Source organism: Oryx dammah, unplaced genomic scaffold (genome assembly GCF_014754425.2).
Source record: "Oryx dammah isolate SB20612 unplaced genomic scaffold, SCBI_Odam_1.1 HiC_scaffold_2, whole genome shotgun sequence".
Lineage (NCBI taxonomy): Eukaryota > Metazoa > Chordata > Mammalia > Artiodactyla > Bovidae > Oryx > Oryx dammah.
This window is the reverse complement of record NW_024070186.1, coordinates 104,559,885-104,575,581: the sequence shown is the minus strand read 5'-3', so window position 1 is coordinate 104,575,581 and position 15,697 is coordinate 104,559,885. Positions and strand designations below refer to the sequence as shown.

Below are 15,697 nucleotides of genomic sequence, written 5' to 3'. Positions count from 1 at the left end.
AAGTTTCTAAATATACTTTAGCATTTGAATAGAAACAAATATTTCTAATACTTCCTTCCAGGTCTATATAAATTCCTCCTAATTTCACTATTCTCCTCTGTAGAATCAAATGTGTATCTAGTTTACATAGGCACAGCATAGTACAAAGGCTCCTAGTAAGTAAGTGCTCATATTTCATTTAGCAGATATTTACTACAAATGTGTGCAAACTTGTATAAAGCACTTGTATAAAGTGCTAGAGTACTAGGGATCATGTAAAGATACATAAAAAGGATAGTCAGCTTTCCTGATTTATAATTTTAAAAAATAAATGAATACAAATGAAATAAAATAGTAAAGAGAAAAAATGAAATAAAATGATAAAATGAAAAAGGATGGGGAAATTATTTTTCTGTCTCTTGTACTCCTTCTTATATGATTATCATATTGTTGTTCTACATTTTGCTAAATTACTATAAAAAGCTTAAAGGCAGATTCTACCATATTTTTCGCCCTATCTTTAATTTAACATCTGCCATAATGAAAAAGAGGCTTTCCTGGTGGCTCAGGCAGTAAAGAATTCGCCTGCAATGTAGGAGACCTGGGTTCAAACCCCAGGTTGGAAGGTCCCCCGGAGGAGGGCATAGCAACCCACTCAAGTATTCTTGCCTGAAGAATCCCATGGACAGAGGAGCCTGGCGGGCTACAGCCCATAGGGTAGCAGAGTCGGACACGACTGAGCGACTAAGCACAACACATAATGAAGAATATAAATTTAAGTGAGTAAATAAACATGAAAATGTCACATAAGAGAGAGAAACAAAATGCTATAAGCAAAAAATCAACACTTTGAATGCAACTACCTCAAGTATTAAGGAAACAGCTTATTGTTATTTGAAATAAATGATTTAAATGTTTTCTCAAAATCCACCATTTGTGATTTGAGGTGGGGACTTCAGAAGTTAGAAACAGCATTCTTAGCAATATCTAGAGCCAAATCTAAATCTTTGAAGAGTAGTTCAGGCTGGATTTCTAGGTTTATCCTAACAGGATGTAATTTTGTATATAAATATACACGTGATTTTCTAAATATTAAAAGATTCTTCTCTAGTCATGTTCCTCATGGAGAAAGAGTCTGAGCAAAAATCAAACGCTGAAACAAGACCCCTACTTTTTAAATTGCTTTTACTGAATCTGAGGGGATCCGGGCAGCACCTTATTACCTAATCCCATGGAAGAGCTGGAATACAGATAATTCTAGCAGCCCACAGTTGCTACAGTTCTGAAACATATAACATGAACTCCCATGCTCAAACACACACATCTGCATATGGACCGACTTCCATCCAGGAGATATACCTGACCCTTTTAGAAATGGCAGAGTAAATCAGGAAATCAGCTCCAAGGATTCTGTCCTTCTGCTCTGCTTCAGGGACCCAAATTCACATCCTAATGGTTTTAAGTTTCCATGACCAAACCCAAGAACAAGGGGCAGAAGACCTGAAGGCCCACAAATAGCCCAGCCAGGCTTTTCTGTGGAGACAAAACAGTTTTATCCAACATCCTTGGAAAAATGTGAATGATCTGTTCGGGACTGAACTGCTTCACCCCTGTTGTATGTAAATTATTCATTACCCTCTCCTTTGGCACATTTTGCACTCCATTTTCTCTGCTCACTTCATCAGCTTTTCTCCAAGCTATCTCAATTGACTTGTGCTCTGCTCTCTTCAGAAACTTAGAGGAAACTGCATTCATTAGCCAAATAACTGAATCATACATTTCTTTTTGATATATTGGGGAGTAGGGAAGGTGCTTTGGGATTTCTTTAATAGCTTTTTAGAAAACAACTCCTTAAATTTAAATCTTTGAAATGCTTTGTCTAACTTTCTCTGATAGCATGATATTGCGCTAAAACATTGGAGTGTTAGGAAAACCTATTTCTGTTGTCAGTACTTCACTGTGAACAGCAGGGGGCAATAGCATATCAAAAATTGTGGAAACTGTCTCAGGCTCTCAGAAACACTGTTGAATTGCTGCACTGGGTCTGTGTTTCCCAGCCCGATGATCTCAGCTCTTAGATGAAGTCTTTTGTTTTGTGTCCTATTTTACAATGCAGTGTTCAGTTTTCTGTGAGTTGTGACTTATTCAGACAGCATTTCACTGTCAGTTTAGCTTAAGAAAAAAAAGGTGGGAAAAAAAAAAAAAAGAGGAAGGAGAAAATTAAAGTGCAGCCAAACGAAACACAAAAAGACAAATAATCCTGCCTGTATTTAAAGTTTGTCCCTTCTCTGTTCCCATCCACTGCAATCCTGAACATAGTTTTTCTGGATTACAGACTTAATTTACCCTTAAGCCTTCCCACATAGATGCACGCATTTCATTTTACTTTCTCTGTCATACAGTTTTCTGTTAAAACAACAGATATCTGTATAAAAAGGAAAAACTGTTTTAAGCTGAACACTTTTTAAAAGAATTAAAAAAAAAACTTCTATGTTGTGTGCTAGCCTTTGGTCAAGCATCTCTATAGAATTTTTATATTTTTCTGCCTTTTAAACATTTATTAGTCCAGGTACATTTCATTGTTATGTTTCAATAAAGTTATTCCCCTGTGAATTCACACCTTCAGCTAAACGGCAAAAAAGCTGAAGTTGCGAAGCTACAGCTGATGAATTTGGGGGTAGAATATAACGTAGAAACTAGAATATCAAAGATTTGAGAATATATTCAAGGATCATTTCCACTGCATTGGAAGGTGTTTCATAATCCAACCTTCAAAATCAGCAGAGATTAAACTATTTCACGCATAATTTGAGTTACACCTTAAAATATAAAACCACTAAGACTGGCTTCTTCTCCCACCTAGGCTGAAATTCCCAGAGTTATTAATTTATTACCGTGGGATGGCAGAAGTAATATTATTTCAACATGTGGCAACAAAATTCCTCTTCAAGGGATATTCCTTCCGTCCTTGAGACTGAGGGCCCTATCTGATACTCTTGACTTTATCCCTTCTGGCCTGTCTCCTAGTATTCGGCTGCACACAGCACTCCAGTCACACCAGCCTCGTTGCTGGTCTTTGAAAACACACCAAGTAATCGTGTGTCTCTAGGCCTTGCTGTTCTCTCAGTCAGGATAAATCTTACTCCACTTATCTAAATGACTCATTCCTTCACCTCCTTCAAGAGTATGTCCAGGGACTTCCCTGGTGGTCCAATAGCTAACACTCTGTGCTCCCAATATAGAGGCTCCGGGTTCAATCCCTGACCAGGGAATTAGATCTCATAAGCCTCAACTAAGAGTCTGCATGCCACAACTGAGACCAGAGTAGCCTAATAGATAATTTTTTTTTTTAAAGAGTATGTCCAAAAGTCAGTTTCTCCATGACGCTTTCCCTGACCACTTACTTGAAATAGAAAATTTCCCCCAGCATTTCCTACACCCTTGTCCTCCTTTATCTTCCTCATTAGTACTTATCACCAAATATGCCACATATGACATAAATATAATAAAAGTGAGTTATCTGAGACCAAACATATCAACTAATAGGGACTTAACCCCCCCCGCCATATTACAAGGACAAACAAAGCGGTTGTTCCTAAAGCAAAGTCCAACTTTTTGCTGCACGTAAAAGACAAACATATACCGAAAACAAAATAATTCAGAAATGTTAATAATGAAAGGAGGCAAAAAGATATATCAAGAAAATACAAAGAAAGAACTAATATTTTGAAATCCAATTAAACAGAATTTAGACCAAAGCCTATTACCAAGTCAAAGAGCATTTTACAAGTTTAAAGGCTACAATCATAGTGAAAATAAAATATTTATGAAAGATATGCAGCAAATAACACAGTAGCTTCTTTCACTTAGCAGAAACTACAAGAGAGTCAAACAGACTAGAGATACATAATAATAGTAGACTTTAGTATCCTTCTCTTAGTCCAAGACCAAAAATGGTACCAAAAACACTTATAATAGTTGAGTCTGTAGTTATATTCAGAGACATCTATACCTCAATAAATTATAGTAAGAAAAATACAAATAATATTCTCCATCAATGACATGATAAAAGTATGAATCCATAACAAGCAAAGCACAAAAAAATCTTCCCACATTGAAATTTTAAGTTTTCTATTAAACTTAGCTTGGCTCAAGGAAAAACAACAACTGACAATGAAATTTTCTAGAAAACAAATAATGAAAACATGATATCAAGGTTTACAGGATACTGCTAAAAAGTGTTCAGAAAAAGATTCATGAATTTAAAAATTTATTTCAATAAAAATGAGAAAAGATGAGTTAGATATTATACTAAAAAAGTTATAAATATTTAAGGCTTGCTTTTTTTTTCCATTTTGGACTTAATTTTCTTTTTAATTAAGCAACCTAGACTTGAAAATAACCTGAAGCAAATCTGAGTGAGTGAGTGAAGTCGCTCAGTCGTGTCTGACTCTTTGCGACCCCATGGACTGTAGCCTACCAGGCTTCTCTGTCCATGGGATTTTCCAGGCAATAGTACTGGAGTGGATTGCCATTTCCTTCTCCAGGAGATCTTCCCAACCCAGGGATCGAACCCGGTCTCCTGCATTGTAGACAGACACTTTACCATCTGGGCCACCAGGGAAGCCTGCATTTAGCACTTTTATAATTCATTATCACATTGGTACCGTTATTTTGAAACTACTATATATATTAAGGGAAAAAGTAAATATGCAATCATTTAACATTTGGAATCATGCTTTTCAGCAGAAAAGAGATGCAACATAAAATCAAATAAGTAGAAAATTACATAATCTTTCATTAAAATTGGAATATCAGCACAAATTTATGATTTATTTTTCTTTGAAAAACCACATAATTCCTACATCTTGTATTCTACTTGTCTGAGAAGTAACAATAAGCCTTTTAGTCATGAAGATCCTATATGCCCAGAGTGTGGTCACCAAATACCATTTTCAGTGAAAACAATGAAGACTCTTTTGAGAAGTGTCTCATTCTAGGTGTGGAACAGTAAATGAGACTGTTCCAACATGAGACTGGGTCTTTATATATTTAAGCAATAGAGGAAAATAGAGGAGGTGACTCTATTTATATTACCAATAAACTGAAAAATTATCCTAGGAGTAAATGTCATAAGAACTGTGCAAAATCTATATGGGAAAAACTTTGAAGCTTTTCTGAAAGATAGAAAACTGTGACTTGAATAAAAGGAAAAATAAACCTTGCTCCTCAATTGAATAATAAAAAATTATAAATGCCACTTTTCAAAGTATGTTTCATGTAGCTAGTTTCTGTAGTGTACATGGAAGAAATAAATAACCAACATTATTTCCCCCCAAAACAGGAAATCAAAAATAAGAAAACAGCAATAAGCTATTCTGTCAATAACTGGCTCTCCCAGATATTGAAATATACAGTTTCTATAATTTAAAAAATATATTATTAGCACTTGAGTAGACAATCAGATCAGTGGAAAAAATGGAAAATATAGATGTAGAGCCAAGAATGATGTGAAAATTTATGTATGTGATAAAAGTGGTATCTCAAATCACTGGGAGATAAGTGAACTTTTAAAAATTAAATGCTGTTAGAACAGATAAGTAGGTTTTGAACTAGGAAAAAAGTGGATATAACATTACCCAAGTGGAATTCCAGCCAATAAAAGCCAAAATAGTTAACATGAATCTTACAATGAAGACCAATTTGATTATCCAAATAGAAAGACATTCTGGAAAACCACTGGTGTGAACTTTCCAAAAAAGCCAATGCCAGAAAAAAACAATAAAAAAGGCTGAGGAAGCAGTCTAAATTGAAGGAAGCTAGAGACTTGATAACTAAAATCAATAGGTGATTCTTGTTAAATCATGAATTTATATTTTACAAACAAGCATAGGGGAAGCAAGGATTGGGGATGGGGGGACAATCAAGGAAATTCTAATATGGATTATATACTAAGTTACAGAAATGTACCAATGTTTAGTGCATTCCGACTCCCTATGTTGGAAAAATCTAGTGATACACATCCTCATGACATACCACTGTGATCCTACTGGACAGTATTCGTCAGTCGGGGCGATTTTGCCCTCCCCTCCCTGTCACACAATGTCCGAAAACATTTTTGGTGATCACAAGTTGGGGAGGGGAGGGGAGGTTTGCTACTGGTATCCAGCAGCCTCTAAAGCCAGGAGTGCTACTAAACGTTGCACAGTGCACAAGACAGCGGCCCCACTCCCCTCACAACAAAGAAACATCATGCTAAAAATCAATAGCGCCTCCGCTGACAAACCCTGATGCAGAAGAATCCCTTACTCTTAAGGGATAGGAATGAGATATTGGGCTTCCCTGGTGGCTCAGCCGGTAAGAATCTGGTTGCAATGCAGGAAACCCAGGTTTGATCCTTGGGTCCAGAAGATCCTCTGGAGAAGGGAAGGGCTACCCACTCCAGTATTCTTGCTGGGAGAATTCCATGGACAGGGGAGCCTGGCGGGCTACAGTGTACGGGCTTGCAAACAATTTGTCACGTCTGAGCGACTACGCAGCTAAGACACACACACACACACACCCGAGATATTATGCTGAATTAAATGAAACTGTCTTCTGTTCAGTTCAAATATCCGTAATATTGAAGGGTGAAGGGATATGGTGTTCACAACTGTCAAACTGTTCAGCAAAAAAGACACCGTACACATCCTTCCGCCCTGCTTCCTCCCCTATGAGCTACCGAAGCAGGGTCGCGCTCCTCCGAGGCGTGCTGACCCGCCGAGCCTGCGCGATGGGAGGATCCTGCGAGCAACCACTGCGCAGGCGCTGGGGGGCAGCCGCACCCACGCGGCGCTTGTCCAAAAGTTACCGATGTGCACAGGGACCTCGCAGTCCGCGCGGCTGCCTCCGGCAGAGGAGAGGAGAGAGAACTCCGCAGGGCGCGCCGTTGGCTTCTGAGTGAGTGACAACGCCGCTTTTCCAGCTCGACCCCGTCTCCTCTGCGCTCGGCGGAGGGCTGCAGTGAGCATCGTTTATCCTTTGGAGCGTTTATCCTTCGCCAGGAAGAGCCAGTTGTGCCTGGCCATCCCCAGGCTGGATTCTTCGGAGGTGGGCTTTTATACTCTCCTTAGTGGATTCTGACTTCCTGTGTCTGACGAGCCTGGGCAGTACTACCTCTCCTGACCAGGGACCGAAAGTGCCCTGGTAGGCTCATTCCACACCCGGCTTCTCGTCAGGAAGAGCTTACCCAGGTAACATTTTTAAATACCTTAAAGTTTTCAGCCTAGAGTTTCCTAAGGAGTCGGCAGAGTTTTTCTGTAAAAAAAAAAAAAAAAAAAAAAAGCCAGAGAGCAGACGTTTTAGGATTTGCAGGCCAGGAACAGTCGTTTTTGTCGCTTGTCTTTTAACAATCTCATAAAAATGTAAATAAATAAATAAAACGCTCTTAGCTTCGGACTTCACAGAAACATGAGGATTACAGTGTTTAGACTACAGTCTTTCAGTTTACCCAGCACGGAGGCTAGAGCTTTAGCCCCAGTTCAACCACAGTTTTGCAGTAGACTCAGGTTCCTGGAGGACTACGACCCACCCCGCGAGTGTACGGGGCCCCGCCTACCAAGGCTGAGCTTACCATCTTTGGGGTCCCTACACCTGCACTTCTGCTTTTCCCTGATGAATGTGGCCAATACTGAGTTCCTGGCAGTCAGCAAAGCTGCTAGGAAATCCCCAGACCCACAGCCACACCCTCCTTCACTCTAAAAGGGCAGTCTCTTCCTATCTGGGAGCAAAAATCAAAATCCTTACACTGAGACTAGATGAGTATAAACAATACAAGATCTCACAAGGCAGTATCAACTGTATTTGTAATTTGTATAGCATTTTTTCTATTGATAAATGTAATGTATTTATGCCCACTGTGGTAATTTGGGAAACGCTGAAAAGTAGATAGAAGAAAATAAAAATTCAGCATACTTCCAAGCCACAAAAATGAACTATCAAAATGTTTACATATTTGTTTAGTTGGTCTTTTAAGTGTATATGAATAAGATAACTTACTGAACTGGATTTCTAAAAAATGTTTCTTAATCAACTTTTGTTGAAGTACAAAATCCAGGAAAGTGGTCAAATTGTAAATAAACAGTTCAATAAACTTTCGAAGGCTAACACAAACATATCCTTACATCTACCACCCAGATCAAAAGATAGGGCATACCTAGCTCCTCCAGCCCCATATTCAGTCAAGGGCGGCTTCTTCCCAAATATAACCATTGTCTTATCCTCAAATTCATAGATTAGTTTAGTTTCTTTAATTTCACGTGAACTGAATTAATCAGTAAATTTTCTTTAATTTCATGTGAAATGAATTAATCAGTAAATATCCTGTAATATTTTCTTTCCCTCCATATTACATTTGAGATTCATTCAATGTTGATTGTAATGTCTGTGTATTTTGTTTTATGCTGTACAGCATTTAATTGTGTGAATATACTGCAATTTATCATTTATCATTGTTGTTTTTTAAATTTAAGCCATATTGAGATATTGTTCCCATACCCTACAATTTTTATACATTTAAAATGTACAGTTTAATATTTCTGTAGTATATTTACAAATAAGTGCAACCACTGGCAGGCACAGTCAATTTCAGAACATTTTCATCACCTCAAAACAGCTCCATACTCTAGCAATCACTCCCCTACCCTGCATCCTCTCCAGCCCGAAGCAACTACTTTTTGCCTTTATAGATTTGCGTATTCTAGACAGTTCATAAAACTGGTCCCTTATACTGATACTAAATATTGTGATTGGTTCCTTATACTGATAGTGAATATTCATGTTATTTCCAGGTTTGGAGCTAGAAATACAAATAATACTTCTGTGAACATCATTATACTTAATCAGCATATTATATGTATCTAAAGCTATATATGTATCGAATAGATACATATTTCTATGGGATATATATCTAAAAGTAGAATAGCTCCAACATAGGTTATATACATGGTTAGCTATATAGTTGATGGTGCCAAACAGTTTTCAAATTTACACTCCCACCAGCAGCAGATGAGACTTTTCATTGCTCCAAACGCTCACCAACATTTGGTGGTTGTGTGGTTTCAATTTACACTCCCCGGATGACTAATGGGAAAAGGGTGTCTTTTCATGTAATTATTAGTTGTTTGAAGATCCTCTTTAGTAAAATGCCTTTAAGGTCTTCATTTCATTTTTAGAGGGGTTGTCTTTTTCTGTTTGATTTATATATTCTAGATGTGAGTCCATTTTCATTTATGAGTACTAGAATCAAACAGATACTTTTTCTTATCTGACCTGCATTTTAACCATCTCATTGTTAAATTTTAATGACTGTAAATTTTAAACTTTTACTGAAGTCTTAATTTCTAAGTTTTCTTCTATGGTTAGTGTCTTTGCTATCCTAAGAAACCATCGCCTACAAGAACCTTCTCCTATTTTACAATCTGAAAACATGTTTTTCTTTGCATCTTTAAATCCACTAACCACGAATCGATTTTGGAGTATGGCATGCAATAAGTGTTAATTTTTTTTTTCTCATATAGCTGTCCAGCTGATCCAGATGCTTTTCTTGAGACTTCTTTTCTCATTGCCCTGCAGTGTTACCTTTCTCATAAATCAATGGAAACATAAATCAGTACAGATATTGGAATTAATAGGCAAGGTCTTTAACCATGACAAATATATTAAGGAATTTTAACAAAAATAAGATGTAATATATGAAGAAGTAGAGAATTTCAAGAGAGAAACAAATCTTATTTTGTGAGATGAAAGTCCTACAACTGAAAAATACAATATCTGAAATTGTTTGATAAGTTATCAGTAGGCTGGACACAATCATGAAAGCATCATTAAACTTGAAGTCAGGTTGCTAGAAATCATCCGAATATAACTGCACTGAGACAAAAATATTGTCAATAAACAAAGCAGCAGTGACTGATAAGAATAGTATCAAGTGGCCTAAAATATATGAAATTTAACTCCTAAAAAAGCAAAGGGAGAGAACCTGGGACAGAAATATATTTGAAAAAATATTGGCAAAAGCTTTCCAAAATTGATCAACTCTATATTACCCAAGACATTTCCTTGTTTCCAAGGGAAAGAGTGGATCCCAGTACCCTAGCTTGCCATGAATGGAATTTGGAAGTGAGCATAAATAAACTTCTACATCTACATGAATGAGCAGAACATTTTAAAGGCACACAAAATTGGGGGAAATACCTTGTTTGGTGGAACTGTCCCAAACATTACTATACTTTTAACATAAATTTTGCTTACCCACTAAAGCCCAGAGTAATAGTAATCCCAAAATGTCCTCCCAGGGTTTCAAAATATCTCCTCAGTGCCTAGTATGGCCCTACATCCATTGAGAGCCCCTCTCTCATGTGATCTGCCACTGCCTTCTTTCCCCCCTCATCTTCTAATGTTCATCTCTCTCAAACCACTCTGGCATCTTTCCATCTGAGGGCCTTGGGGATGGCTTTTCTTGCTTCCTGAATGGTCCTCTCCCTAACATCCATATGACTGACGCTTTTCTCCTCCTCATGTCTTTGTCCAAACATCACTCACTCAGTAAGACCTAGAAATTAAACAAAACAAAACAGAAAACTCGCATGTTCATTCCCACATCCCCAGTTTATTTTTATCTGTAGCCTTTATTTGAAATGCTATATATTTTAATTATTTAATTTCCTTACTGTCTCACCTTCCTCACTCATAAAATATAAGTTTCAGTGAGAAGGGAGAGGAATTTACCAATTTTGTTCTCTTAGTGTCTTCAGTACCTTAAATGAGTAAAAAATTTTAATGATAACGTTTTTCTCAGAGATGGCATGTGGGCAACCTTAGTGTATTCCTAATAACCCCTAAATCTTTCAGGATATTCTTTCAGTGTTTCATAAATAAGAAAGTCCTGACAGTACTCCAGTAATTTTTACATTTTTAAAGTATGTCTGAGTGTCTTCAAAAAAAGGATTACAGCGCTAAAAGATCCAGCTTTTTACCAAAGAGAATAAGAAATGTGATATGGTTGTTTCCAAAGCAACAAAAAGCTTTACCTCATTAAGTAGACTAAGGGCTTCTCCTTATTAGATTGAAAAATCCAATCAAATAGCCAAGGGCTGCCTCACAAAGAAAAAATACTTAGAGCTGTCATCAAAAAGAAATTTGCCTATTCAATTATAAGCTAATTTGTACCAACTTTTCTTTTCTTCAGGCATTCAGGCATCAGGATCAATGATGAACTTTCAAAAAGGAAAAAGATGGAAAATCATCGAAATTATCATAATTTGTGCTCCCAACTAAATGAGTGTTTCCTTGTAGCATGCGCAGTCAAGGGAAATTATATTCCTGTGTTATTTAGTCTACCAACAGCCTGTCTGCATACTGTCTTCATCTAGACTGTTCTTGAAAGCAGAGCCTGAGACAAAGGTAGAGACATATTCTATTTGGAAATGTGGTCCCAGGGAACAAGGATGAGACGGGGAGAAAACAGGTGGAAAAGGAAAGAATGTCCAAGCAAAAAAGGTAGTGTTAGTGAGTGGTCCACTAGTGTTCTTGGCTACTTAGTGCAGAACCTTCCCAGTATCCTAATTAAACTGTGTCTCAGAATTGTCTGCCTGAGGGATGAAAAGAAGAAGCATTTATCTGTCAGCTGGTATCACCTGTGTACTGAGGGCTGCTCCCATGGGGCAGCAACACCCCCACGAGGAGAGCCTCACTGGGCTACAGCATCACACGCGCTGCAGCAGAGAAGCTTCAGGACAAGAAGCTAGATTCTTGATACAAGCCTGAGATGAGGCACTGTCAGCACAGAGCAGGGTGAAACCTGCCCAGAGCTGTTCACCAAAGCCACAGCTGGAATTGGAGGTGGAAGAGATGGGAGGCAGTGCACAGGAGGCCTCTCTGAAGCCTAGAGAATGTGCTGTTAGCCTTGTCTAAATCCTCTCTCCTTTCCATCATTATTACAGTTTCATTGTCCAGAACAGAGGTTGGCAGAGGGCTAAATAGGAAGGCTAAATGTATTTCCTAGAAGCTGTATGTTAATAACAGTTTTAACCTTGAGTAATGCATATAAGAAATAGAAAGTGACATTAGAACTTGAAAAAACTTAAGTTACTCTATTGGATAGCAGTATTAGATATCCTCTAAATTCATGTAATCTGAGAAGTAATCATAAATTGGAGAAATAAAATCAGCCATTTCTTATATTTCTATGAGCTTTATAAATCAGTGTCATTAGTTTTTCCTAAGATATTGTCTTTTATTGTCACATAGCAGTAGTGATATAGAAATTACAACCAATGAAGGGAACACTGGTAGGAACACAGGAATGAAAAGTGTTGGAATAATTTCCATCACATAAAGGGTTGGTATTAATATAGGTTGGAATCAAGGCAGGGGATGGGGGAATAACTGCACATTTTGACTTGGGGTTCTTCTTTGACGTTCCATTTTACCAGAAATAATTTTTCTTTCTGCCTACATCCATGTGATAGCATAATCATCCTCTCTTATCTGATCTAGAATTACCATCAATAAGAATAAACTTTTGAGTTACTTAGTATGGCTTGAGTTCCTACTGTTTGCTGTTTATTAGCACAGTGCATGCATGTTAGACATGAAACATTACATCCAAACATTTCAGAATACATGCTCTTTTAAGAAAGTGTTAGTCGCTCAATCTTGTCTGACTCTTTGTGACCCCATGGACTGGAGCCTGCCAGGCTACTCTGTCTATGGGATTCTCCAGGCAAGAATACTGGAGTGGGTTGCCATTTCCTCCTCCAAGGGAATCTTCCCAACCCAGGGATTGAGCTCGGGTCTCCCACATTGCAGGCAGACGCTTTACCATCTGAGCCACTAGGGAAGGTATACCCAGGACACTTAACCAAAACTAACCATATGACTGATCACAAATCATCTGAACAAATCTCAAAAGACTGACATCCTATAAGAGTATGAAATCAAAAATCAATTATATAAAGGTAAAAAAAAATGTCCCAAATGGTAGTAATGTAAGGAACATACCACTAATTATCACCAAGTCAAACTATAAATCAGAGTGGTATTTAGAAAATATTTTGAAATGAATTCTAATGAAAATACAACATATCAAAACTTGGTGGGATGCTGTGAAAGCATATGCTTATGGGAAGTTTGTATCTCTAAATAAGCATCTTAGAAACTTTACAAAATGGTTAGCTGTCAAAGTTTCAAGAAGCTAGAAAAATTGTGTGAAGCAGCTTTTTAGACATTGGACAACCGGAAGCAAAGGACTGGTCACTGAGCAGGTGAAACAAGGTGACCCTACCACTGTCCTGCCTTTCTAGGGCTAAGCACTCTGGATCACATTGCAGGAGGAGGAGCTTGAGCCGAGCAGAGGAGCCTTGCAGAGTTGAGGAGACAAAGACGTATTGAATGGGACAGGTGTCTTGAGTTTTCAAGGCAGAGTATCAGCAAGAAAGAAGCTATGCAGAGAAAACATTCCCAGAAATTTGCTTACACATCCCACTGTGCCCACTGCTACATACTAAACAATTCCCCAAACTAGCATGAGAGCAGTAAACATTTAACTTCCATCAGCCATAGTGGAGAGTCCTCACAGAGAACTCCAAACTTTTACTCGGATCTCAGGAAGTCACACATTACATGGTATCTCTAAACTAGCCTGATGATAAAATCTACACTCAGTTTCAGTTCAGTTTGGTCACTCAGTCGTGTCTGACTCTGTGCGACCCCATGAATCGCAGCACACCAGGCCTCCCGTCCATCACCATCTCCCAGAGTTCACTCAAATTCACGTCCATCAAGTCAGTGATGCCATCCAGCCATCTTATCCTTTGTCGTCCCCTTTTCCTCCTGCCCCCAATACCTCCCAGCATCAGAGTCTTTTCCAATGAGTCAACTCTTCTCATGAGGTGGCCAAAGTATTGGAGTTTCAGCTTTAGCATCATTCCCTCCAAAGAAATCCCAGGGCTGATCTCCTTCAGAATGGACTGGTTGGATCTCCTTGCAGTCTAAGGGACTCTCAAGAGTCTTCTCCAACACCACAGTTCAAAAGCATTAATTCTTCGGCACTCAGCTTTCTTCACAGTCCAACTCACATCCATACATGACCACTGGAAAACTATAGCCTTGACTAGATGGACCTTTGTTGGCAAAGTAATGTCTCTGCTTTTCAATATGCTGTCTAGGTTGGTCATAACTTTCCTTCCAAGGAGCAAGCGTCTTTTAATTTCATGGCTGCAATCACCATCTGCAGTGATTTTGGAGCCCCCCAAAAAATAAAGTCTGATACTGTTTCCACTGTTTCTCCATCTATTTCCCATGAAATGATGGGACCATATGCCATGATCATTTTCTGAATGTTGAGCTTTAAGCCAACTTTTTCACTTTCCTCTTTCACTTTCATCAAGAGGCTATTTAGTTCCTCTTCACTTTCTGCCATGAGGGTGGTGTCATCTGCATATCTGAGGTTCTTGATATTTCTCCTGGCAATCTTGATTCCAGCTTGTGCTTCTTCCAGTCCAGCATTTCTCATGATGTACTCTGCATATAAGTTGAATAAACAGGGTGACAATATACAGCCTTGACGTACTCCTTTTCCTATTTGGAACCAGTCTGTTGTTCCATGTCCACTTCTAACTGTTGCTTCCTGACCTCCATATAGATTTCTCAAGAGGCAGGTCAAGTGGTCTGGTATTCCCATCTCTTTCAGAATTTTCCACAGTTTATTGTGATCCACACAGTCAAAGGCTTTGGCATTGTCAATAAAGCAGAAATAGATGTTTTTCTGGAACTCTGTTGCTTTTTCCATGATCCAGTGGATGTTGGCAATTTGATCTCTGGTTCCTCTGCCTTTTCTAAAACCAGCTTGAACATCTGGAAGTTCACGGTTCACGTATTGCTGAAGCCTGGCTTAGAGAATTTTGAGCATTACTTTACTTGCTCAAAAAACAAGCCTCAGTAACATGAAGCTGATCCTCAGCTAACTACCTGTGAGAACCTCCAAGAAGCACATACAAATATGGGATTCAATTTATAAGAGATGTACTTGGGGAAATGCCTGTAAGGGTTGAAAAGAGAGGAAGCCAGAGGAGCAGAAGCGTCAAACTACCTAACATATCTACCCCTTTGAAAGAAAGGAAGGCTGAGAAGCAAGAGTCCCAGACTGCAGCACAGTTCCAGGAGGAATCTCATCAGATGTCAGCAGAGAGGGCAATGTCAGTGGAGAAGTGCCACTAAGCAGAAGGACAGCTTGAAAAATGAGTTAAGAACAGTGAAGAACAGGGAACCCCTTTTTCCACACACCTGACTGTGTGACTTGCAAGCTCATACTTAGTATAACAACACCAAAATTTTCAAGCAGGACCTATAGGCAGAGGAGGGTGGAGAAAACCATCTGTACTTAGTTCTTTTAACATAGCCTGCAAGGCACTGTAAGACTAGTGAGAAATTTATGATATTGTGTTCTGTGACACATTAGTTCCGTAGGATATGAATTGATGGTAGGAGAAAAACAAAGCTGGAAGGTTTCTTCGGTGCCAGATTCTCAAAGCCATTCATATGTGGAAATTTAGCACAACTCTTCAAAGGAGATGATCTGGCTCCCATGGCAGCTTGTGATCACTCAGATCCCCCTTCAAGGAAGCACTAGCTCTTCATTTGCTGGGAGTACTGTCAGCAGGCAGCCTATAGCTGTCTG

At 38.6% G+C, this 15,697-nt stretch overlaps 1 long non-coding RNA gene across 1 annotated transcript; it reads left to right on the top strand.

The window, feature by feature from the left end:
* The first annotated feature begins 6,766 nt into the window (after nt 1-6,766).
* LOC120852077 lies at nt 6,767-12,556 on the top strand. Its single transcript, XR_005718470.1, has 2 exons — nt 6,767-7,211; nt 11,207-12,556. It is a non-coding gene; the product is annotated as an uncharacterized LOC120852077 (long non-coding RNA).
* The last annotated feature ends 3,141 nt before the right edge of the window (nt 12,557-15,697 follow it).